General features: G+C 43.9%; 1 long non-coding RNA gene across 1 annotated transcript in view; it reads right to left on the bottom strand.

Moving 5' to 3' along the window:
• Positions 1-311: 311 nt before the first annotated feature.
• Positions 312-25,569, bottom strand: part of LOC141057988 (uncharacterized) — a 131,279-nt gene continuing 106,021 nt past the window's right edge. The window contains exon 2 of the long non-coding RNA XR_012222064.1: positions 312-930. This is a non-coding gene — a long non-coding RNA (uncharacterized lncRNA). The remainder of the gene's footprint in view (positions 931-25,569) is intronic.

The raw sequence follows: 25,569 nt of genomic DNA, 5'->3' as shown, positions 1-25,569 counted from the left end.
CGGCTGATACAGGGGGGACACAACATACCTATGGGACGCAATACATGTATGGGGACCTATTTATAAAAGTCAATATTTCGGCATTACTAGGGGTCAGAAACAAAAGAGCCACCATCACACAATGCAACCTTAGTGCTGCTGAAGGTGGCTCTTTTACTTAAAAACACCCTGGGGGGTGACAGGTTCCCTATAAATAAAATGTGTGATAAGAGGAATGAATATGTGATGATCATAAAAGTATTATGTTTTAAAAATATGCAAAATAATATGGATGCGCGTACCCATCACATACAACAACACACATGGTGGTGCCATGTGCAGGGATTGTATGCAAGAGGACGCACACCCACAGAAAATGTATAAATATGCAAATGTGACAAGTGATGCGCTTAAAATAAAATCATACAACAAAAGATAATGGAAAAAACAACAGACAAAAGTATATGAAAGTGTGTACCCATAACAGACAACAATCACACAGAATGATGTTATGAGCAGGAATTGTCTGAAAAGTGACACACACACCCAAAAATGCAAATATTACATACAGATATGCAGAACATGTAGTTTACCCATAACGTTATATACACAATGGAGTAATGCATTATTACTAAACTCCCACAGAAAAGACCCCAAGACAAATTTATGGAACATTACTAACATGAATGAATATTATGAATTACAAAAATCTGTTATATCTATCCCCCCCCATAATTTTTCTAGGTTCTCTTACAAAGGACCAAAATGCAATGTCCATATAATATCCAAAGATCATCAAGATGCTTACGAAAAGAAATCTATTAATCTCTCCCAAAGGCAAAGGAAGTATTTCCAATATGTCACACTCCTATTTTCCTCTGAGAAGTCCACAGCATACAGCAATCGCTTATTGTTCTTAAATGGTGAAGGCACTGTTCCACTTTTCTATACCTAAAAATCAAATCAAATAAGATAAAAGCAATTAAAACCATTATTATTATTATTATTATTATTATTATTAAAAACATTAGTATTAAAAACAGGACGTAAATATACTGTATATATAAATACGGAGAAATACAATTTACAAAAATGCACTTAAGCCTAGATTCTCATTTAAACCTTGAGATGATAACGTTCACAATCTATAGATCCATTTACTTTCTAAGGCCTCTTTCACACATCAGGTTTTCGCCGTCAGGCGCGATCCGGCGCTTTTGACAGAAACCGGATCCGGCGAAATGCAATGCCGGATCCGGTTTCCCCCCATTGACTTGCATTTGCGCCGGATCGCGCCGGATGGCCATGCGTTTCATCCGGTTTTCGCCGGGTCCGGCAATGTGTCGCGATCCGGCGTCTGGAAAAAACAGCTACTGTAACGTTTTTTGTCTCCGGCGTAAAAGCCGGACACGCCGGATCCGGCGCGTCCGGCTTTTTCACACAATGAAAGCCTATGAGCGCCGCAATGCGCCGGATCCGGTTTTTTGGGTCTGAGCATGCTCAGTAGCTCTGCCCACAAGACATATATAAAAGCAAGACAGTGGGACCCACAGCCACACCCAACATGCCACCCAAGAAAGCAAGCAAGCGCAGCAGGAGAAGGCAGGAGACCACTGCAGCACCATCAGCACCACCACCACCCCAAATGGAGCAGCAAATGGAACATGCTGAGGAGGGGAGGCCAGCAGCAGATGAGAGACGGTAATTATCAAATCCCCCATTCCTCCAAACTAGGGCTATTGAATATCAAGATATTCATTGGCCCTTTGTTTCTCTTTATTCAACAGCCGCCCAATAGATGCAGCAGCAGCAGCAGCAGCAATGGCAGCAGGTGGAACACCACCCACAGGCATGGAGTGTGGCCACCAGGAAGACAGCACATCATCTTCTGGGAGCCCTCCCTCGCATCGTCAGCGTTTGACGGTAAGTTTTTATTTCCAAAATCCATCATCTCTGTAATATATGTCTATTCATTGCCTTTTATTTCAAAACAGGATTCACAAGATGAAGAGGAGCTCCCAGAAGAAGAAGGAAGGGGTGGACAGACACTTGGAGTGGGCTCACAATTGGTAAGTTTTTTGCATCAAACGCAGAAACACAACATCACACTACACACAACACATAGAAAACAATGTTCTGCAGACCACACACAGCAAACAAATGCCTACATCCAAGACATAACATTTTTTGTTTTCTTCTCTAGTCTTCCCAATCTGGTGCTCGGCCAAGAGGTCCTCGCAGTGCCTCCCAGCAACGCGGTGGGCACCAGCGTGTAAGTATAAATATTTTTGCTTTGTTTTTTTGCACTTTTTATTTCATTTCTTTTGTGGAGGCTAATTATGTTATTTTTGTCTTTTTCTTTAACAGCCTTCACAGCGTGCTCCCGACTCTGACGGTGAGGATGGAGGACTCGATGTGGACCACCTCATCGATCTCGTCAGAGAAAGGGAGCCGCTCTGGAATATGGCTGACCGCCGCCACGCTGACCTTATCGTTACCCGACGACTCTGGGAGGAAATCTGTTCGCTCCTTGTGGGCCGCTGGGAGGACCTCGATGTTCGGGCCCAGATTAAAGAGCGTAAGTATATACAGTACCGGTTGCTTGATGTAAACCAGTGTTTCCCGAACTCCAGTCCTCGTGGTCCCCACGGATCATGTGTTCGGGATTTCTATTTACTATGGAAATCCTGAAAACATGACCCCTGGGGACCATGAGGACTGGAGTTTGGGAAACACTGATGTTGTATACTAACCACTTTGTCCTTTCTCGTTTCAGGGAACAGAATTGTGAATCGGTGGCGGTCTGTGAGGGATCGTTTCAAGAAGGAGTTCAATAAAGAGATGCGGGCCCCGAGTGGATCTGGAGGACGCAGGAGAAAGTACAAGTACGCAGAAGCCCTGTCGTTCCTCCGGGAAACAATGGTCACTAGAAGGTAAATATTACACACCACATGTGAAAAAAAATGTTAGATGTAAATTTTTTTTTTCAGCCAGGGCCATACCATGTCAGTATTTTAATTGTTTTTTTTTCTCTTTATTCCACAGCACGGTGAGCAGCACTCGGGAGCCTGCATGATTGGACCCTTATGAGGCGATCCCTGAGGAGACCGGCACCGAGGGACACTTCGACCGCCCCGGTACATCTGCACCTTCCCAGCCTTCCCACACATTCGACCCATCTGTCCCATCCACCAGCACAGGAGCATCGTGGCCGCCTACATTACATGAAGCTGCTGGTGAGGAGATCGCTTTCCCTTTACCCCACCCTTCTGCCCCTGCCACCTCTAGTACACCTGCGGGTACTGGGCGGCAGCGGCAGAGGGGTCAGGAAAAGACTTATGCGCCAGAGTTCTTGCATCTGAATGCATCTTTCCAGAACTGTCTAAAAGTCTTGTCAGAGCAAGTCTCCGCAGGCTATCAGCAGATCAACTCCAGCATTCTGGAGGTGAAGACACTTCTGCAAACCATGCATTCAGAAGCAAGATCTTCGCCAAACCACACCTTTTTCAGGTCTGTTGTGGAGCGCATGGAAACGCTCTCTCCTGCCCAGCAGATGCATGTAATGCATTCATGCCATGCTGCTCTCCAGCAAGTTACCTCCCAACCTCCTCCTCCCACCACAGTAGTTCCTCCACCTGCACCCCCTCCAGCCACTTTCCATCCTCCCCCTCCTATTACATCTACACCCCCTCCAGCCACTTTCCATCCTCCCCCTCCTATTACATCTACACCCCCTCCAGCCACTTTCCATCCTCCCCCTCCTATTACATACCATCCACCTCCCCAGCACCATCCACCTCCCCAGCACCAGCAACCTCCCCAGCACCAGCAACCTCCCCAGCACCAGCAACCTCCCCAGCACCAGCAACCTCCCCAGTACCAGCAACCTCCCCAGTACCAGCAACCTCCCCAGTACCAGCAACCTCCCCAGTACCAGCAACCTCCCCAGTACCTGCAAACTCCCCAGTACCAGCAACCTCCCCAGTACCAGACATCTCCCCACTTCCTGCAACCTGCCCCGTACCAGACATCTCCCCACTTCCAGCAACCTGCCCCGTACCAAACTCCTTCCCCATACAACTTGCCATCAACATCATCTGCTCCTACAGTCCCTGCCCAACCCTCCACTCCACCACCCACCACCTCTTCTGCTTCCCACATGTCCACCCATTCTGTAGTTTTTTCCACACCTTCACCTCTAACTGTTCCTTCCCCACCACGATCCCAGTCCTCTCTCCACACTCCCAGTGTCGAAGTGTCCCGCAGCCCCTCCAGCAGTATTTCCACCACACACTACACAGATTTATAATGTGTGTATTTAAATAAAAATGACCAGTTTTATGGTTTCAAAGCTTTATTAAACAAGTTTATTAAAATTTTAAAAAAGTTTACTAAAAAAAACATTTTTCAATAAAAGTTAAATTATTTTACACTGGTTGTCTGTCATTTCTTTCTGCGGCGAAAAAGGTTAAATACAGGGTATTTAAAAGGTGAAATGGTATTCAAAACTAGGTATATAACTGTGGGTAAATTTTAGCTTTTTGCCACAGTTGTGTTCCTGGTTGTGTTTGAAGCAAAGTATTTCACCTAAAAAGTTGTGTTTATTGTTGGTGATTTCCTAACAATGTACACAACTTTTGTTAAAAGGTGAAATACTTTGCATAAAACACAACCAGGTACACACCTGTGGCCTAAAGCTAAAAATAGTAAGACCATGACAAGATAGCCAACTTTGGTTGGCAAAGGTATATACTGTTGGTCCAGAAGGTACACAAGTTTGGTTAGGGCACAAATCTTTCACACTCTGTCATCCTGCCAGTGTACTCTGCCTTGAGGTGACATAAAGTATATTGCAAAATTGTCCCTCATTACTGAAACCATCACAGAACTTCTAGTGGTAATGTCATGGTAATCTTGCAAGGTGGTTTCTTCAGAGGTGTCCTCAATGGAAATGGGTTCCTTGCAGATAACAAAATTGTGGAGTACCACGCACGCTTTGATCACCTCGTCCACAGTTTCTGTCTTGAGGTTGATCGCAGTCAATAGGACCCGCCATTTGGCGGTCAGAATACCAAAGGTACATTCAACCATTCTTCTTGCTCTTGTGAGGCGGTAATTAAAAATGCGTTTTGGTCTTGTCAATCCTCTGCTAGAGTACGGTTTCAAAAGGTGTTCTGACAGCTGGAAGGCTTCATCCCCTACACAGACAAATGGCATAGGTGGACCAGATGTTTGCGACAGCGGTCTAGGTGGTGGGAACTGGAAGGTGTTTCCATACAGTTTACGCCCCATGGCAGACAGTTTGAAAACTTGAGAGTCATTGGAGCGGCCATAGGCTCCAATATCAACCGCAATAAATTTGTATTCCGCGTCAGCGATGGCCATGAGGACAATTGAAAAATATTTCTTGTAATTGAAATATTCCGATCCCGATCCAGCTGGCTTTACAATGCGGATATGTTTCCCGTCCACAGCGCCCAAGCAGTTTGGAAACTGACATATCTGTTGAAACTTGTCAGCAATTTCAATCCACCTCTCTGTTGTGGGCTCTGGTAAAAACTCTTCAGCTAAGGAGTCCCACAGTGCACGGCATGTGTACTTCACAATTCCAGATATGGTGGAAATCCCGAGTCTGTACTGGAAATGCAGTGACGAAAGGGATTCTCCAGTTGCAAGAAATCTGTGGGGAATTAAAAAACAATAAATTAGTTTTAAATCACAGCATTACATACCAAAACTGACCTATAACACTTGGAGATACAAACTACCACCAACAAGATTGCAGTGAAAGTGTGCTCTGATGCGAGCATATCCAATAAATGTGGCTTACCTTAAAGTCACCATCAGACGCTCTGCGGGTGAAACAGAGAAGCGGCAATAGGTGTTCGCTTTTCTTATGAGGTGTGCAATGCGCTCCACCAAGTAATCAAAATTCTCCATTTTCATCCTAACATATCCAAAAAATGTATCCGGGTTTCGTCGAAGGTCCATGCAGAGTGTAGAATAGACCCCACGCGTCATTCTCTTGGCTGTGATGGGGTGGATCCACAAACGTCGTCTACGATGCCTGATGCGCTGCTGTCTCGCTCTCTCCTTCTCCAGAACAATCACCCTCAAACGATTCGCCTCCGCTATAAAATCCGCCAAATTCTTCAAAATATTTCCAATGACAACATCCATCTTCGCCAGTAACTTGCTCTTCTCTCCAACCTGCACTTTCTCCTCTACAACCTGTCAAAGAAGGGCTGTAGGAACATGCTATATATAGTTTTCCAGTAGCCAATCCCGTTCGGAAGGCCACAAGGGTCAATTTTAAAAACCGGATCCGGCGTAATCCGTTGAAAAACGGATAGAAAAACGGATGAACCGGATGAGACGGATCCGGTTTTGTCTGTCAAGAAAAAGACGGATCCGGCAGAAAACCGGATCCGTCACATCCGGTTTTACGAAACATTTGCCGGATCCGGCGTTCCGGCACGACGCCGGATCGCGCCTGACGCCGAAAACCTGATGTGTGAAAGTAGCCTAACTGTGCTAAAACTCTTCCTAAGTCACCCCTCTTTCTCTCAAGACTATTTGATCAATAGCTTTGATTTTGAGACCCATAGGATTACTATTATGATAAAGCTTGTAGTGCCGTCCTCAGTCAGAATAGATTTTTCGATGTCTCTCACGTGTTTCCTTGTTCTAATACTTAGTTCTCTGGTAGTGAGTCCTACATATACCTTTTGGCACAGGCATACGGCATGGTAAATTACCCCTTTTAATGAACAGGTTAATATCTTCTGAATCTCATATTCTCTTGTCCCATCGTGATTGAAAAAGGTTTTGCTTTTAATCAAATTGCCGCAGGCGTTACATATTCCACAGGGGAAAAAACCTTTTAAAGTTTGAGAATGCTTGGGTTTGTGAGCAGTATAATGGCTATGGACTAATGAGTCTTTCAAATTGCCAGAATGTCTAGCCACAATTCAAGGAGTACTAGGCAAATTTTTTTTGAGAATTGAATCCATTAAGAGAATATACCAGTGTTTTTTATCAATCTGTGTCATTTCAACCCACTGCTTATTAATTTATCAATCTCATTTGCTGTTTTTGCACCTTTTTATTATGACCGTATCGTAAATCTCCCTGAGGTCTACCATACACCTTTTTGAAACCAGTGTATGACAGCAGCAGAACATATACTGAAATCCAGTGTTTTTTTTTTTTTCTTGTCTATTCCCATGTACCCTTTCTCACCCATACATGGGTCTACACTTCAGGATTCATCTTTTTGTGTCCTCCTCATCCTCATCCACCACCATATCAAAAGGGTGAACATGCTATCCTTGCTATAAATTTATTAAGGGTGATTATGATACCCGCATTAATAATTTTGAGAGGCCTACCTCTAACATTCTTTAATATGTATATCCACCAGGGGTAAATATTTTTCAGTCCATGCACTTTGGTAATGCGCATTACCAGTCTAGGAAACTCACTCCTAAATAATGGGAATAAAATGTTTTCTGAGGCCCTCCACTACGTCTCTTTACAGGGGTATTGGAGTGCCTCCTAATTTTTGGTATCCCTTGCACTAAGTGCATACGCTTTTTCTCTCTAGGAGACCCACTCCTTAGCAGTGGGAAAAAATGTTTTTCTGAGGCTCCACCTTCTAGTTGAGGGAACATTTTTGGAAACCAAAAGTCGTTGGGGTCTATTACTATATGATCCAGTGCCTTGTTGTGAGCTGTCAAGTGGTCATCACATAGGGAGTTCTCACCCTGCATACATGATTTCACAGCCAGGACAAGAGACTTTGTACATTAAGTACAGAAGATCTTGTAGAGTAGAGTATATGTGAAACACTCCACTACATTACCCAGCAGGGTTGATGAAATAACAGTCCTTATTGCTGCAACGTTAAACTAGTAGCATTTTTGGGGTAATTAAAATAGGTTTTATTCTCTAATAATACCGCCCTTTTCTGCAATTCGTATAGGGTGAGCTGCCGCAGTAGGGATAGCGTACTACAGGCATATAGTCAGAGATTATTGCCTTATAAATTAAAATCCTTGCTGCTGCAACCTTAATAAAAAATATAAAGGTAACATCTATTCTATTCTATATATAGCACAGTTCATAACTTGATTGCTTTTGAACCAGTCACAGAAGAAGAAGTAAGCAGGCTCCTTGCATCTTCTCGCCCAACCACTTGCACCAGTGATCCATTTCCGTCACATCTCCTCCAGTCCCTTTCCCCTGCTGTCACCCCTCACCTAACTAAAATATTTAACCTCTCTCTCTCTCTTCTGGTATCTTTCCCTCCTCATTTAAGCATGCCATCATACATCCACTACTTAAAAAACCATCCCTCGACCAAAACTGTGCCGCTAACTTTAGACCTGTCTCTAATCTTCCCTTCATCTCTAAACTCCTGGAACGCCTGGTCCACTCCCGTCTTATCCGCTATCTCTTTGATAACTCTCTTCTCAACCCTCTCCAATCTGGTTTCAGCTCTTTACACTCTACTGAAACTGCCCTCACTAAAGTCTCTAATGATCTACTAACAGCTAAATCAAATGGTCATTACTCCATGCTAATTCTCTTGGATCTCTCTGCAGCATTCGACACTGTGGATCATCAGCTCCTCCTCACTATGCTCCTTTCCATTGGCCTCAAGGACACCGTTCTCTCCTGGTTCTCCTCCTATCTCTCTGACCGCTCCTTTACTGTATCTTTTGCCGGTTCCTCCTCCTCTCACCTTCCCCTTACTGTTAGGGTTCCTCAAGGATTGGTTCTAGGCCCCCTCCTCTTCTCCTTGTACACTACCCCTATTGGTCAAACAATCAGTAGATTTGGTTTCCAGTACCATCTCTATGCTGATGACACCCAATTATACGCTTCTTCTCCTGACATCACGCCAGCCTTTCTAGAAAACACCGGCGATTGTCTTAACGCTGTGTCTAACATCATGTCCTCACTATATCTGAAACTGAACCTGTCAAAGACTGAACTCCTTGTGTTTCCTCCCTCAACTAATGTACCAATACCCGACATTGTCATTTCTGTGTGTAGTTCAACTATTACTCCCCAGCAACATGCCCGCTGTCTTGGGGTCATACTTGACTCCGAGCTTTCCTGTGCCCCCCACATTCGCTCACTGGCTCGCTCTTGTCTTCTGCACCTCAAAAACATTTCTAGAATTCGACCTTTTCTTACTTTTGACTCTGCAAAAACTCTTACTGTTTCTCTTATTCATTCTCGTCTCGACTATTGTAACTCTCTTCTAATCGGTCTCCCTCTTACCAAACTCTCCCCTTTCCAATCTGTCTTGAATGCTGCAGCCAGGATCATTTTTCTCACCAATCGTTACACCGATGCCTCTACCTTGTGCCAGTCATTACACTGGCCACCCATCCACTCCAGAATTCAGTATAAACTTATTACCCTCACCCACAAAGCCCTCCACGACACAGCACCACCCTACATCTCCTCCCTTGTTTCAGTATACCACCCTACCGGCGCCCTCCGTTCTGCTGATGACCTGAGGTTAGCATCCTCAATAATCAAAACCTCCCACTCCCGTCTCCAAGACTTTACACGTGCTGCGCCAATTCTTTGGAACGCACTTCCCAGGTCAATAAGATTAGTCCCCAATCCCCGCATTTATTCAGACTGGCCTGTCACCTCAACACATTAACCTAATCTATCCCTGTATGGCACTGACAAGAGTTTTACCATAACCAGGTTCCCCGCATCATGTTCCCACATGTTTTATGCATCCATTAGCCTTCTGTGTCTGTACTGTTACACACTTAACATTATGGCTGGTCCATACAATCAGGGCAACTTACCACCCACCTTTCGTGTCTACCTCTTTCCTCATAGATTGTAAGCTTGCGAGCAGGTCACTCATTCCTCTTGGTATTAGTTATAATCTATGTGATTATTGTTATGCTGTAATGTCTATTGTCTGTACAAATCCCCTCTGAAATGCAAAGTGCTCCGGAATATGTCGGCGCTATAGAAATAAAAATGTATTATTATTATTATTATTATTAAAATGCACTCATTGACAGATTCATGTTTCTTAAGGTGATCTGTACTCAGAAATTCATCTAAGCATGCAAAATTAACTGATATAAGGTGTCCATTCGCAGTTTCACTGTAGCAGCTGTATGTAAGGGGTAGTTTGGGAGACTTTACGCTACTGGAGCTGGAATTACAGTATCACTTCTGAACTCTCCAATTCTTTGTTTCAATTCATTTCTTGATGCCTCTTGAAGAATATTTGGGCTCACTGTCCTGCTGGAAGACTCACGACCTAGGTTGCAAAGCCAGCATTCTGACACTGGACACAACATTGAGACCATTAAATCCTTTTGGAATCTTCACATTTTATGATGCCTTGTACACAGTCAAGGCACTCAGTGCCAGAGGCATCAAAACATAAAAATATCTTTGAACCTCCACCATATTTGACTGCAACTACTGTGTTCTTTATTTGTAGGCCTCATTCCATTTACACTAAACAGTAGAATGATGTGCTTTAACAAAAAGCTCTATCTAGGTCTCATCTGTCCACAAGATGCCTGCTGGCCCTCTAGAAATAGTGGAGGCCACCTTATGTCCCTCTATAAATTGCGAGGGCCACCTGCTCTACAAATAGCGAGGGCCCTGAAAAAAAAATGTGACTTTCAGAGTCCCACCTGCATAAATTAAACAAGATGTGTCTGATCATGTCTCACACACCACATGGCCAGATAAGGTAGTAGAATGATAAAATTTCATTTCATGTTGAATATTTTTTTTCACCATTGAAAGCAATGCAAATGTGCAAAGACTCAGGAAAACACTACATGTGAACATATCCCAAGGTGTGGAGGAGCATTTTTTTTATTTCTATTTATTATGCCTTCTATACAACTCATTATCCTGGAAAAATGTTTCTTAACATTTTTTCCAGTAAAATCCATTTTAACTTCGGTTTCATACATTTTATGGTCAGTCCATAATAGTGGTGTAATGCTCTGATAACATGGTTCCCAGAAGCAACCTGCTATTCAGAGATGCTCCCGGAGGTCTTCCCCATTCTATTCCCATGCCATTTCAGCACTGTTTCCATTGATTTGAACAATTTTTAGACCCCCTCCAGATAAAGTGCTCGAGCTTCCCATTGACGCCCATTATACTTATTACTCAGGTCGAGCACCCGAGCATTATGATTTGCTTGACTAAAGTAATGAGCTCCCAAGCATTTTAATGCTCACTCATCACTATCCTTTATTTTTCTTTTTCCCCAAAAACAATTTCAGCTTTTGTTTTCAATTAAATTGTACAGATTTTAGACATTAGGCCACATTCACACGATCAGTATTTGACAAGTATTTTATATCAGTATTTGTAAGCCAGTGGGTGAAAAATGCAGAAGTGGTACACATGTTTCTATCATGCGTTTCCTCTGATTGTTCCACTCGAAATTTTGGCTTACAAATACTGATGTAAAATGCTCACCAAATACTGAACATCTGAACAAGGCCTTATGGTGAAAATGATCTGAAATTATACTTCTTTGTAGGATTATTTTATATGACAAAAAATGGCATTTCAATGAGTCTATAGACTTTTTACACCAGACAGTAGTCACTACATTGTTCCCCCACATAGTATGATGACCACCAGAGTAGTCTTCTCAGTAGTCCCCACACAGGCAGCAATGCCAGAAGAAAATATAACTGTGGCATTTTCTTCCGGTGAAGTGGGTGACCATATTTATTTCTTAGGTGGTCTTCCATCATGGCATACTCATTGTTGCTTTTCTCTGCACATAAAGTGGAAGATATGTACAAGTATATATTGAAAATTGCCTAAATAATATCACGTGACCTGAAATAAACTGTAATTTCCCTGCAAAGCTTCTGTCCAGGGTCATCTTGACTCTCAGATCTCTCAGGGTGATAGCCCTCATGTAATTCAGTCAAGCACTCAGATGTAGGCAGCAATATGTTATTTGATCTTCACTGTAAGAAGATAAATGTTGGCCCGAAATCATATACAGGCACTGTGCAATCAATGTGCTTGTCAGTGATCAACAGGTTACGTTCTTTACCATCATGATCGCTCTTCATGGTTTGGTGAAATAAAAGGGAAAACAGCAACATTATCATACTTTTCTGTTCACACAGAACTCTTTTTTTTGTACGGTTCTTAGGTTTGCTGCTGGTAGATTTACAGATTAGTAGGTGAAATGTTTTGAAATGACGAGGGCAAGTGATGTCTCACACAGCGGATATACATAAGGAAGTGAACTTACTCCTGTCACAACCATTGAGCATTAATCACCCTCACCTGCCACATATGCTGTATACACACCAATGTTCTCTTGCCCTGTAACAAGTTAACACAAGCAACGACTGCTTTTAGTTGTGACGAAGCTATAGAGCTTGTTAGTAACCCATATGGCATACCTTTTTACTTTTAATATTTTTCTTTTCAGAGGGTGTTGAAAGTTTTTCACTCACTGTAACTAGACCAGTATTGTTCCTGACTTATTCAATTTGACATCTGTCAAGCCAAGCAAACTGCTATTCTTTGTACAATACATAATTCTTTCTTTTGTCACCTATAATCAGGAAATACAAACATTACCACGTCCATTTTTTTCCTGTAAATTTTGTTACAGTTAGAAGAGAAATTTTCAGACAGAAAAAAAAAAAAATCGAAAATGGACTGTGACTAATGAAGGAATTTAGCTAGAAGGCAGCTCGAATTTCATGATGCGGTGTATTTCTTGTTTTAGAGAATTTGGCTTTATGAGTTTATGATGAATGATTGGGAGGAATGGTTTGTTTTAGTTGTATTGCTATCTTATCTTTTATTGTATTTTTGTGGTTACAGTGGTAGAATGTTGCAGGATGAGGAGATTGGTATGCTGGTAAGCCAAAATAGTAACAAGACAAGATCACACTTATGTGGGCTTTGAACTCAGGTGAAGAAAAAAATGCACAATACTTTATCTTACATTATTTTTTACATATTTTTTCTGTTTATGAGTTTTGTGATTTAATTTCACAGTCAATCATCCATTCTTTTATTCTACTTCAGAATCAGATTACAATCTTATCTATGATGGTAGCTTTTAAGTGGCCGCAAAAATATCCTTTTTTTTCTGTACATGAAAGCCTATGGACTACATATGACAGTGTGTGCCTAAACAGCGGTAAGGTTTCTCTTTGTGGAGAGTGACATATCAGCTCTTGCTTGTCAAGGTAAGGAGGCTTATTCACCATGCAATGCTCCTCTGAGAAATTGAATATGCAAATTGCTACTTCTAATAAGTGGCAGTATAGAGTTCAAGTCCTCTTTCTCTCTGAAGAGGCAATTTGCATATTAAATTTCCCAGGGGAGCATTGCACAGCGAATAAGCCTCCTTACCTTGACAAGCCAGAGCTGGTATGACACTCTACACAAGGAGAAACATTACCCCTTAAACACCAGTCCAGAGCCTCTCACCTAGCCAAATCAGTTCTCATACTTTGCACTGATGAGAGCCAATAGCTCGAAACACTGTCTGGAAATTGAGATTCTGATTTGGCTTTTATCCTAAGTCATGTTACTAGGGCCGCCATCAGGGCATTACTGCCCTCACTGGTGTATGGGGTCCGATCAGCAGAGGGGCACACATTGGCTGGCAGCTGATGTCAGTGCACACATCGCCAGCGAATGACGTCATTGTCATTCGCCGGCGAGTGTGCGCTTAAAACACCTGGAGGGATCATCGCCGCAGGAGCATGGCCAGGTAAGGAGAAATGTTTTTGTTTTATTTTTATTGAAAGCCACAAGCCGCAATATGTTTCACTGGCAGGATGGAGACACATGGACCATGTGATTCGATCCTGCCCGGGGCAGAATGAGAGACATGGGGGCAGAATAGGAGACAAGGGGCAGAATAGGAAACACGGGGCAGAATAGGAAACACGGGGCAGAATGGAGACACGGGGCAGAATGGAGACACGGGGCAGAATGGAGACACGGGGCAGAATGGAGACACGGGGCAGAATGGAGACACGGGGCAGAATGGAGACACGGGGCAGGATTGGAGGCAATGGGCAGAATGGGAGACACGGGGCAGGATGGACACATGGAGGCAGGATGAAACAAGGGAGCAGAATGGAGACATGGGGGCAGGATTGGAGACATGGGGGCAGGATTGGAGACACAGGGGGCAGGATGGTGACATGATGCAGGATGGAAACAGATTGTGCAGGAATATGTGACAGAATGGAGACTGATGGTGCAGGATCATTGGGCAGGAAGAAGACAGATGGGGCAGGATAGAGACACATGGCACAGGATCATGGGGCAGGATGGAGACAGATGGTGCAGGAACATGGGGCAGGAAGGATACGACAGAGACAGATGTGGCAGGATCATGGGACAGATGGGGCAGAATTATGGGACAGATGGGGCAGGATAATGGGACAGATGGGGCAGGATAATGGGACAGATGGGGCAGGATGGGGAGATCATATGGGGCAGGATGGGACATTACATGGGAGCAGAAGGAATACTCATGAGTAGAGTTGAGCGACTTTGGTCGGATCGGGTTTCATGAAACAAAATTTGTTTCAGATTAAACTAGTCCGACTGGGGCAAAAAAAGTCGGTGTTTCGTCCGAAACCCGACCCTAATGCAAGTCAAAGGGGAATAAAAGTCGGCGTTGAGTGGATGAATGTCATCCGCTCAATGCCGACTTTTATTTCCCATTGACTTGCATTGGGGTCGGGTTTCGGACAAAACTCCGACTTTTTTTGCCCTAGTCGGACCAGTTTCATCTGAAACAAATTTTGTTTCATGAAACCCGATCCGACCAAAGTCGCTCAACTCTACTCATGAGGGTAGGATGGAGATATTATTATCATAGGGGCTAATTAAGGGATATTATTACTGCAGTGATGGATTTATTTTATCTTTTGGGGATACTGTTTTAAATGGAGGAGGTAGTCCTGTTACTGTGCACAGTGACACTATCACCTTTTTTTCTTCATCTGGTGTAGTTTAGATTTTGGGAAAAAATAAGTAATGTGCTCTGCAAGCGGTGCTCTAGATAACTGTGTTATTTCCTGCAGAGATGAGCCCTGGCTGGAAGAAGTGATGATGGTCTTTTCTGGATGAAGATGAAAAGCGAAGATGAAGGAGTTCACCTAGAGATGTCACTGGTGAGTCAGTGTGTTACCTGTACACGGACACTCAACCCTATATACTATATACAGCGGTCCTGTGTACAATGTCACCAGTAATCATTGGATTACCTTTATACTATACACAGTGCTCCTGTGTATATTGTCACTGCTGATCACTGTATTACCTGTACACAAACACTGCATACTAAGTACAGATCTCCTGTGTATAATAGCACTTATGGTGATATTAGTATTGTGGTTTTTTTTTTACTGATCAGTATTGTAGTATTCAGTCACTATGTGGTTGCAATATGTGGTCTGGACATGGTGCGCTGGTATTTGTCCCTTGTATGTGATATTATTTGGTCACTGTGGTGGTAATATGTGGTCTTGACATGGTGCGGCAGTATTTGTTCCTTGTACTGTATGTGGTATCATAGGTCACTATGTGGTGGTAATATGGTGTCTGGTCATGGTGCCTTGATATTTGTCCCCTGTATGTGATATCATTGGTCATTTTAAAAAGATTGAAAAATAAATACAAATATACCTAAATTGTATTGGATATTTTATCAAATGTTTAAAAGGTTAGAGTAGAGTAGGGCCCCGCCAAAAGAGTCTACCTTGTCATTATGGCAGCTTAAAAAATCTTTTGGCCAAAACCAAAGCTGCTGGCTATACGTGTGATCTGTTGATCGGAACTGTTAATGTGTGATTGGTGAGAAGTGGAGTTTTTCCAAGAGAGAGCAGTGGGACTGGACTGTTCCAACGGGGGAGGTGGGGCTGGGGTGGAGTCTCAAGGGGGACACAAAAATGTTACCAGTATGGGGCCCCGAAATTCCTAGTGGCAGGCCTGCATGTTACAAGACTCATTAAATGGTTGACTGTGACTTGTAAGATCTTTACTTCCAACAGGTGATGCTATAGAGTTCAAGTCGTCTTTCTCTCTGAAGAGGCAATCTACATATTAAACAGCGGTATACTTTATGTAAGAACTGTTCAGCGACAGTTTATTTCATTGTGCAAATAGCCTCTTCAGAGAAAAAGAGGACTTTAGCTCCACCAATTGGATGTAGCAATCCTAAAAGTCAATATCAATCTTTTAACAAGACTTGATACATGACTTAGGGTAAAAAGCCAATCCATAAACTCTATTTGCAGAAGTGTTTGCCCCTCCTCAGTGAAAAACAGGAGTCCTGATGTAGCTAGGTGAGAGACTAACTAGAGTTCTAAAGGGGAACTTTTTTTTGTGGAGAGTGCCAAGCCAGTGTAAGGAGACTTATAGGTTATGAACTGCTCTTCTGGGAATTGAAATATGCAAATAGTCTCTTCAGAGAGTAAGAGGGCTTGAACTCTTTTGCTATCTATTGGAGGGAGCAATCCTAAAAGTGAATATTGACCCTTTAACAAGCTTTGCAACACTTAAGGGCCTTTTACATTTAGCGATGCACCAGCGATCCGACCAGCGATATGACACAGTCAGGATCGCTGGTGCATCGCTAAATGATCGCTAGTGAGCTTTCATACAGAAAGATCTCACAGCGATGCAGCAGCGACGCAGCGCACGATACTCACCTTTCACACACAGCGATCCTGACGTCCTCCCGCCCGCCTCCACGCGTCGCTCGTCTCACACAGCAGGAAGCCCAGCAGGAAGTGCCCGACGAGAAATGGAGCCGCCCGATCTCGCGCAATCAGCGATGGACAGCGGGGGAGCCGGTCGGAGGTAAGTATCACACATAGCGATATCGCTAGCGATATCGCTATAGCGTCACAAAACCAGTGACGTTTTAGCGATATTGCTAGCGATATCGCTATGTGTAAAACCCCCTTTAGGATAAGAAGGCAAACCTGAAACTTCCTTTGCAGACACATGTTTCAAGTTGTTTGCCCCTCCTCCTCTTGCAAGGCCTCCTGCTAATTTGGCTAGTTAAGAGGTCTCTGACTGGGTTTCTAAAGGGGAACATTTCTCCCTTGTAGGGAGGTCGAAGCTGACATATTTCACAAAACCCTTTTGAAGTATATTTATGACAGAGGGATTGAAAGCAGTCTGAACAGAGCTTTAGTAGCACATTTACTATTTCATGTAAGTACATGCTCACATGTGAGATAAAGGCAAAACTGCAACAAACTTGAAAGAAAACTAAACTCTGTAGAAATAATTCAGGAAAACTGGATTTTATGGATTTTAAAGTCAGAACCTGCAAAACTCAAGTTCTGGATCAATCAGGTAAGCACCTGGCAATCACTGAAGATGGTGAAAGGAGGTGCTGCCTTTAATTTTGCGGACATTTTGGTGCAAAATGAGAATAATTTATTTTTCTCACACAGAGCCATGGTGGTTACAGTCAATTAAAATGGTATACAACGGGTATTCCCAAAATTGAGAATAATTCCCTCCATCTGTCTTGAATGGAGCAAAGGTGCTCATCCTCAGCTCTCTTTATTGTCTATGGGGCTGCCAGAGTAAGCCATTATACTGTACAATACTCAGCTCTTTACAACGGTTCCATAAGCGTAGAAAGAAACACAGGTTGAGCAAACACACTGCCACTTCATTTAAGACGGGGCTATGCAGAGCACAGTTCTTCGGAGCTAGAGCCCTTTCCCAGGATTGATGGTGGTACAGTGGTCAGTCTCTTGGTGATTAGCAAGCTTTCTTCTATTCCTTACAGACAGGGGGCAACTTTTGATTTTGAGAGTATTCCTATATCCCTAAATAGGTTGTTGTCACTTAAGTAATATGCTTCATGGTTTCTATTTTTTTCTTACACTAGATAAATTAATATTTGAAGAAATATAAACAGATTACTAATCCCTTGAAGACTGTCAGTTACCTTACAAACCCTCCAAGATGGCTGATAAATGTTGCCCCGACCTTCCATGCTTCTATGGGTCTAAGGACAACTACAGTACTCACACCACAGCAAGTCCCACAGAGACATTGCTTGCAGGGTTGCATCAGGCACCTTCATGAATCTAAGGATTTTAAGCCAACACTAGGCCTCTACTTCTCCAGAATCTTCCTGACTACCCACAGTTGAGTACATATAGCATGTACTGTATGACACCAAACATTTTCGTTAACACCTCTAAAAATACTACGTTAATTTGTAATAACAGTGCAGCACACAAATAAACTTAAGCAGTTCTTTTCTTAGTTACACTTTGATTTGAAATACTTCCTTAACCCCTTTAAGACTAAGCCTGTTTTCTCCTTGATGACCAGGCCAATTTTTACAATTCTGACCAGTGTCACTTCATGAGGTGATAACTCTGGAACACTTCAACGGATCCTGATTCTGAGAATGCTATCTCGTGACGTATTGTACTTTATGACAGTGGCAAAATTTCTTCGCTATAACTTGTGTTTATTTGTGAAAAAAATGGAAATTTGGCAAAAATTTAGAAAATTTCGCAATTTTTAAATTTTTTATTTTATGCCCTAAAATTAGAGAGTAATATTGCACAAAATAGTTAATAAACAACATTTAAAAATATATAGAGGTATTTGCGCTAGTAATACCCACAGGAATAATTACTCTCACTCTTAAACCCAGCTAAAAATCGTCTGACAAATATAAATCGTCACTCTCCCAGGCAATTTTAACCCCGTGCGTTCCAATTCACCAAACAATTTTGCCCTTATCTACATAATGGGGAAAAAAGTATGTGTGTACCCAGCCCCGCCCCTCATTATGATGTCATAATGGTTGCCATGGCGATGCTGATGTCATCATAGGCCGCAAGCCCCGCCGCTCACTATGATGTCATAATGGTTGACTATGGGATGGTGGATGTGTGATGGGTATATGGGCACTGGACTATGGGATGGAGGATATGTATGACGGGTATATGGGCATGGGACTGTGGGATCATGGATATGTATGATGGGTATATGGGCACGGGACTATGGGACGGAGGATAATTATAATTTTCTGGGCATGGGACTATGAGATGAAGGATGTGTGATGGGTATATGAGCACTAGACGATGGGATGGCGAATATGTATGATGGGTATATGGGCATGGGACTATGGGATGGAGGATGTGTGATGGGTATATGGGCATGGGACTATGGGATGGAGGATGTGTGATGGGTATATGGGCATGGGATTATGGGATGGAGGATATGTATGATGGGTATATGGGCACTCGACTATGGGATGGCGAATATGTATGATGGGTATATGGGCACAGGACTATGGGGTGGAGGATAATTATAATTTGCTATAACTAACCACAGTTAGTTACTATGCCCGGGCAGCGCCGGGCTCTTCAGCTAGTATACACATAGAATACATATGTATCTATATATATATATAAAAATGAATGTATGTATGTGTGCATCACCAACCAATCATAAAGCATCTTTCATTTCACCAGAGCTGTTCAAAAGAAGCTGAGCTGTGATTGGTTGCTATGAGCAACAGCTTTCCTTGCAACCAATCACTAAGCATCTCTCATTTCGCCAGAGCTGGTTAAAAGAAGGTGAGCTGTGATTGGTTGCTAGGAGCAAGTTTTCCCACTTGACAACACCTCAGCAGACACTGACATGGTGGGAGAAATCTATCATTCCTGGGAACATAAGCTCCCAGCCATTGTCTACCCCCCAAAAAGGAGCAGAGAGCACATGACAGAAATGAATCCCCCCTCCCGTACCCATATACACATCACACATGACCATCCCATAGGCACATCTTCCCTCTTAAAGGGATCATTGGTATGGAAGTCAGAGCAAAATATCCAGGGCTTTGGTTTTGACCCCAGGCCTCTCTTAAAGGGATCCCCAGTATGGAAGTTAGGACCGTTCCACTCAGCTCTGTGGTACTGACCCCAGGCTCTCTTAAAGGGATCTCCTGCATGGATGTTAGGGCAAATCCCTCAGCGCCTTGATTCTGACCTCTGGGTTCAATTAAAGAGATCATTGGTATGCAAGTCAGGGCAAATCCACTCAGCGCTCTGTTTCTGACCCAAGGCCCCTCTTAAAGGGATCATTGGTATGGAAGTGAGGGCAAATCCACTCTGAACTTTGGTACTGACCCCAGTCCTCTCTTAAAGGGATCCCCGGTATGGAAGTTAGGACCGTTCCACTCAGCGCTCTGGTTCTGACCCCAGACTGATGGGATAATGTGAGATATTAGGGGTAGTAGTCCGGTTGCTCTGGCTGATGGGACGATGTGGGATATTAGGGGTAGTAGTCCGGTAGCTCTGACTGACGGGATGATGTGGGATTTTATAGTGAATGTGGCTATGCGGAATGGGCGGGGCTCTACACTCAGCTTTATATATATATATATATATATATATATAATTATAATTTGTTATAACTAACTGTAGTTAGTTACTGTGCCCGGGCAGCGCCGGGCTCTTCAGCTAGTTTTTATATATTTACATGTCAGTGACACACACACACACACACACACATACTGTATATATGTATTTATATTACATAGATAGAAGAAAAGCCGGTAACTCTTCAGCCGCAGTAGTGTAAAATCACAGCAGGAGCCGACAGGATAGAAGAGATGGATTACACACTATAAATGCGCTCTTTTTCTTTGTCTCTTTTGGACTTTTCGCCGTGCTCTACCCATATATACACTCACTGGCCACTTTATTAGGTACACCATGCTAGTAAGGGGTTGGACCCCCTTTTGCCTTCAGAACTGCCTCAATTCTTCGTGGCAGAGATTCAACAAGGTGCTGGAAGCATTCCTCAGAGATTTTGGACCATATTGACATGATGGCATCACACAGTTGGCGCAGATTTGTCGGCTGCACATCCCTGATGCGAATCTCCCGTTCCACCACATCCCAAAGATGCTCTATTGGATTGAGATCTGGTGACTGAGGAGGCCATTTGAGTACAGTAAACTCATTGTCATGTTCAAGAAACCAATCTGAGATGATTCGAGCTTTATGACATGGCGCATTATCCTGCTGAAAGTAGCCATCAGATGTTGGGTACATTGTGGTCATAAAGGGATGGACATGGTCAGCAACAATACTCAGGTAGGCTGTGGTGTTGCAACGATGCTCAATTGGTACCAAGGGGCCCAAAGAGTGCCCAGAAAAAATTCCACACACCATGACACCACCACCACCAGCCTGAACCGTTGATACAAGGCAGGATGGATCCATGCTTTCATGTTGTTTACGCCAAATTCTGACCCTACCATCCGAATGTCGCAGCAGAAATCGAGACTCATCAGACCAGGCAACGTTTTTCCAATCTTCTACTGTCCAATTTCGATGAGCTTGTGCAAATTGTAGCCTCAGTTTCCTGTTCTTAGCTGAGAGGAGTGGTACCCAGTGTGGTCTTCTGCTGCTGTAGCCCATCTGCCTCAAAGTTCGACGCACTGTGCGTTCAGAGATGCTCTTCTGCCTACCTTGGTTGTAACGGGTGGCAATTTGAGTCACTGTTGCCTTTCTATCAGCTCGAACCAGTCTGCCCATTCTCCTCTGACCTCTGCCATCAACATGGCATTTCCGGCCACAGAACTGCCGCTCACTGGATTTTTTTTCTTTTTCGGACCATTCTCTGTAAACCCTAGAGATGGTTGTGCGTGAAAATCCCAGTAGATCAGCAGTTTCTGAAATTCTCAGACCAGCCCTTCTGGCACCAACAATCATGCCACGTTCAAAGGCACTCAAATCACCTTTCTTCCCCATACTGATGCTCGGTTTGAACTGCAGGAGATTGTCTTGACCATGTCTACATGCCTAAATGCACTGAGTTGCCGCCATGTGATTGGCTGATTAGAAATTAAGTCTTAACACACAGTTGGACAGGTGTACCTAATAAAGTGGCCAGTGAGTGTATACATTTTTCATCTTTTCATTGTGCAATGTGCATTATATAAATTTTTCTAAAATTTACCATCTTGGCGTAATTAAAGGCTCACACTATGGCTGATTTCATCCAGCATCGAATTTTTCACGGTGATCTGCTGTGAAGACACTGAGCTTGAACTGAGGTCACCTCATCACTGGCATTTTCCCACAGTCTACGCAGTGACATCACCGCTAGTCACTGAGGCTGCACTAGCAGCATCTCATTCACCAGTGGTTTTTAGCCGGGAAGGTCGCATCTAGGCACTGTCCAGGTTGAAAACTTTATATCCCCGACATGAATTATGGCGTGGGACAGAACGACAGACAGGTATATGGTATATATTGTTTTTTTATTTTCCTTTCATTACAGGAGATTGAGGGCTTCGCAGGAGTTAGGTGAGGTCATAAGTAGGGTTTAATTAAGAATATCAAAGGAGTCTGTGTCATTATTTCAAATAAATGACTTTATTCTGGGAGTCTTTGTTTTCTTACAATGTGACTATGGGGTTAATAATGGGGGCGTCTTATTGATGCATCTCCATAACTAACCCCAGGGCTTGATGTCACCTGACAGTGATATCAACCCCCCAACTATTACCCCACTTGCTACCGCTACAGGGCAAGTGGGAAGAGCGAGGCTAAGTGCCAGAATTGGCGTATCTTAGAGATGAGCCTTTTCTAAGGTGGCTGAGAGCTGATGTTTTTTAGCCTGGGGGGCTGTATCCACCGCCCTTTCCTAGGCTGTCTGCAAAGCCTTTAGCTCGTTATTAATTATAGGGGAACTCCACATCATTTTTTGGGGGGGTCCAGTAAAGGCTAAGTAAAGAGTTGTGAGCTGATAATAATAGCCTGGGAAGCTTCATGGGTATTACCCCCTTCCCTGGCTATAAGCATCTGCCGACAGTCGCCAGCTTTCCCTCTGCTGGTTATGAAAATTGCGCACACCCTTTTTTACGAAAAATAATCTTTTAAGTAATACATGTCCGGTAATTTGCACACACACTGTACTAATTGTATTTGTCACTGACATCTACTGTATATATCTACCTATTCCATTGGTGTTTACTGTATGTACGGTAATCCATCTCATCTTTCCTGTTGGCTCCTGCTGTGATTTTACAGAACCCGGTAGATGAATTACTGGCTTTTCTTGTATCTATCTCTCTATGCAATATAAATACATATATAAGTATTATATATCTCTATATATCTATATATATACACACACATACATACACACACACACACTAGCTGAAGAGCCCGGCGCTGCCCGGGCATAGTAACTAACTGTGGTTAGTTATAGCAAATTATAATTATCCTCCATCCCATAGTCCCATGCCCATATACCCATCATACATATCCACGATCCCATAGGCCCGTGCCCGTATACCCATCATACATATCCTCCATCCCATAGTCAAGTGCCCATATACCCATCACACATCCTCCATCCCATAGTCCCATGCCCATATACCCATCACACATCCTTCATCTCATAGTCCCATGCCCATATACTCATCATACATATCCTCCATCCCATTGTCCCGTGCCCATATACCCGTCATACATATCCTCCATCCCATAGTCCAGTGCCCATATACCCATCACACATCCTCCATCCCATAGTCAACCATTATGACATCATAGTGAGCGGCGGGGCTTGCAACCTATGATGACATCAGTGTCGCCATGGCAACCATTATGACATCATAATGAGGGGCGGGGCGTGATACACACACTTTTTCCCCATTAGGTAGATAAGGGCAAAATTGTATACCTATATATGTGTGTGTCACTGTAAGGAGGAAGAACAGGCTGCAGGTACCTGCGTTAAGTTCGGTCCGTAACTGTCGTGGCTGCGTCCTACGTTTCTCGGGGGATAGAATAGGAGACTGGACAAACCCCATGACCCAGGAAGAGGGTACACAGGAAACTCAGGGCAGAAAGCGCGCAAATGGCCAGTCAGTTGCTGGCCGCCAGAGAGCGCACTCTGCACCCAGCGCAGCAGTGCTGAGCCGGGCAGCATCGAGACTTACCCGCAGGTTATAGCGGGACTGGGACTAAGGAGTGCGGCCGGGTAAGTGTTGGGCTGTGTTCACACGGAGAAGTATGTGTCAGCTGCAGGACTCTGGGGCGCCTCCTCCCCAGCGGACCAGCGTGCATCAGCTCAAGTGCACTGCTGAGACTTCTACTTCTTTGGCCCTCACTGATCAGGCTCATGGACTGGGGGCTCAGTGGGTAAAACCAGAGACCCGGAGACCACCCACTGCCGCCAGAAGATGGATCCCTATTTTCGGATCCCATTGGAGGACTCTACACCGGCCATTGCCGTCACTACTACCCCCATTGGGCTGTTGCTTAAGGAGCATCATCGGGAGCCACGATATGTGTTATTTGAATATAGGACTGTTACTTTAATTCTGCCTATTCCTTTATCTCTGATTAATTGTTTATTAACTCTCTACAAGGAGATCACCCCTTAATTTGACTGTTACATTAAATAATTTTGTTATACCGTACTGCTATGCAATCCCTGCATACTGCATCTCAGCACCTGCTTACTTTTGGCGTAGTCAGCAGGATGCAGTCCACGAATGCAGAGGCAGCAGACCAGACTGTTATGGGTGCCCCAAGGACCAGCTTACCCCTGGGGTCCTTGCTCAGCAATCTCCCAAAGTTTACAGGGAGTAATTCACTGCTGTGGGACAGGACTGAGCAGGTTAAAGGCATGTTGAAAATGCATCTAATGACCCCCCCGCTATGCAGGCAGAGATTGCTGTGATGACCCTAGATGGGGAGGCTAGATGTTCAGTGCTGTTTTGGCCCCCTCATGAACAGGACACCTTTACTAATGTGGTGCAAATTTTGGAAGACATGCATGGGGATCCCACTGATACTGGAGAATTGTGGATACGATTATTTAGCTGTGTTCAGAAAGAGGGCAAATCAGTGATGTAATATATGAATGCATTACAAGAGATGCACATGGTGATTGTTAAGCAGGATAATGTGGGCATGGGACCCCCTGATGTGATTCTGAGGGATCAACTTGTAGCGGGCCTCAGGGACACGTCGCTTAAACAAGCTCTGCAGTGGTGCCCACGTGCCAGCCCGCGCATGACGTTCTTGGAGATTGGGGCAGAAGTGGATCGCCCGCCAGGGCAGTGGGGATACTCGGTACCGGGCTGCTTCTTAATGGGGCAGTGTCACGGCAGCGGTGACCCAGTTCATGGCCCTGGGTGTCCAATAAAAGGGGAATAGTGAAAAAGGGAAAAATTAAGTGTTTGTAATAAAGTGTTCATGACGCCACCTGTGATACTCAGCAATAAAGACGTTAGCCGACGATGCAGACTCAGTCCACTGGGACAATTGTTGATGCAGCAGAGTTGGTTCAGCTCTCCACAGGCAGAGCTTTGTCCCAGGGCAGTTGATATGTAGATGTTAGAGGTAGTGATGATAGATGTAGCAGAGTTGGGTAGGGGACACAGGAATAATTAGAGGACACAGCTGGGTGCAGTTCCAAAGGTTTACTCACAGTTCTTGTGTACACAGATGCCAGCTTGGTGCTGCATCCTCCAGGTGAGGG

The sequence above is a fragment of the Dendrobates tinctorius genome, unplaced genomic scaffold (genome assembly GCF_039654945.1).
Source record: "Dendrobates tinctorius isolate UK_male_01 unplaced genomic scaffold, ASM3965494v1 ptg000207l, whole genome shotgun sequence".
NCBI lineage: Eukaryota > Metazoa > Chordata > Amphibia > Anura > Dendrobatidae > Dendrobates > Dendrobates tinctorius.
The sequence above is the reverse complement of the archived record's forward strand: the minus strand, read 5'-3'. Positions and strand labels throughout refer to the sequence as shown.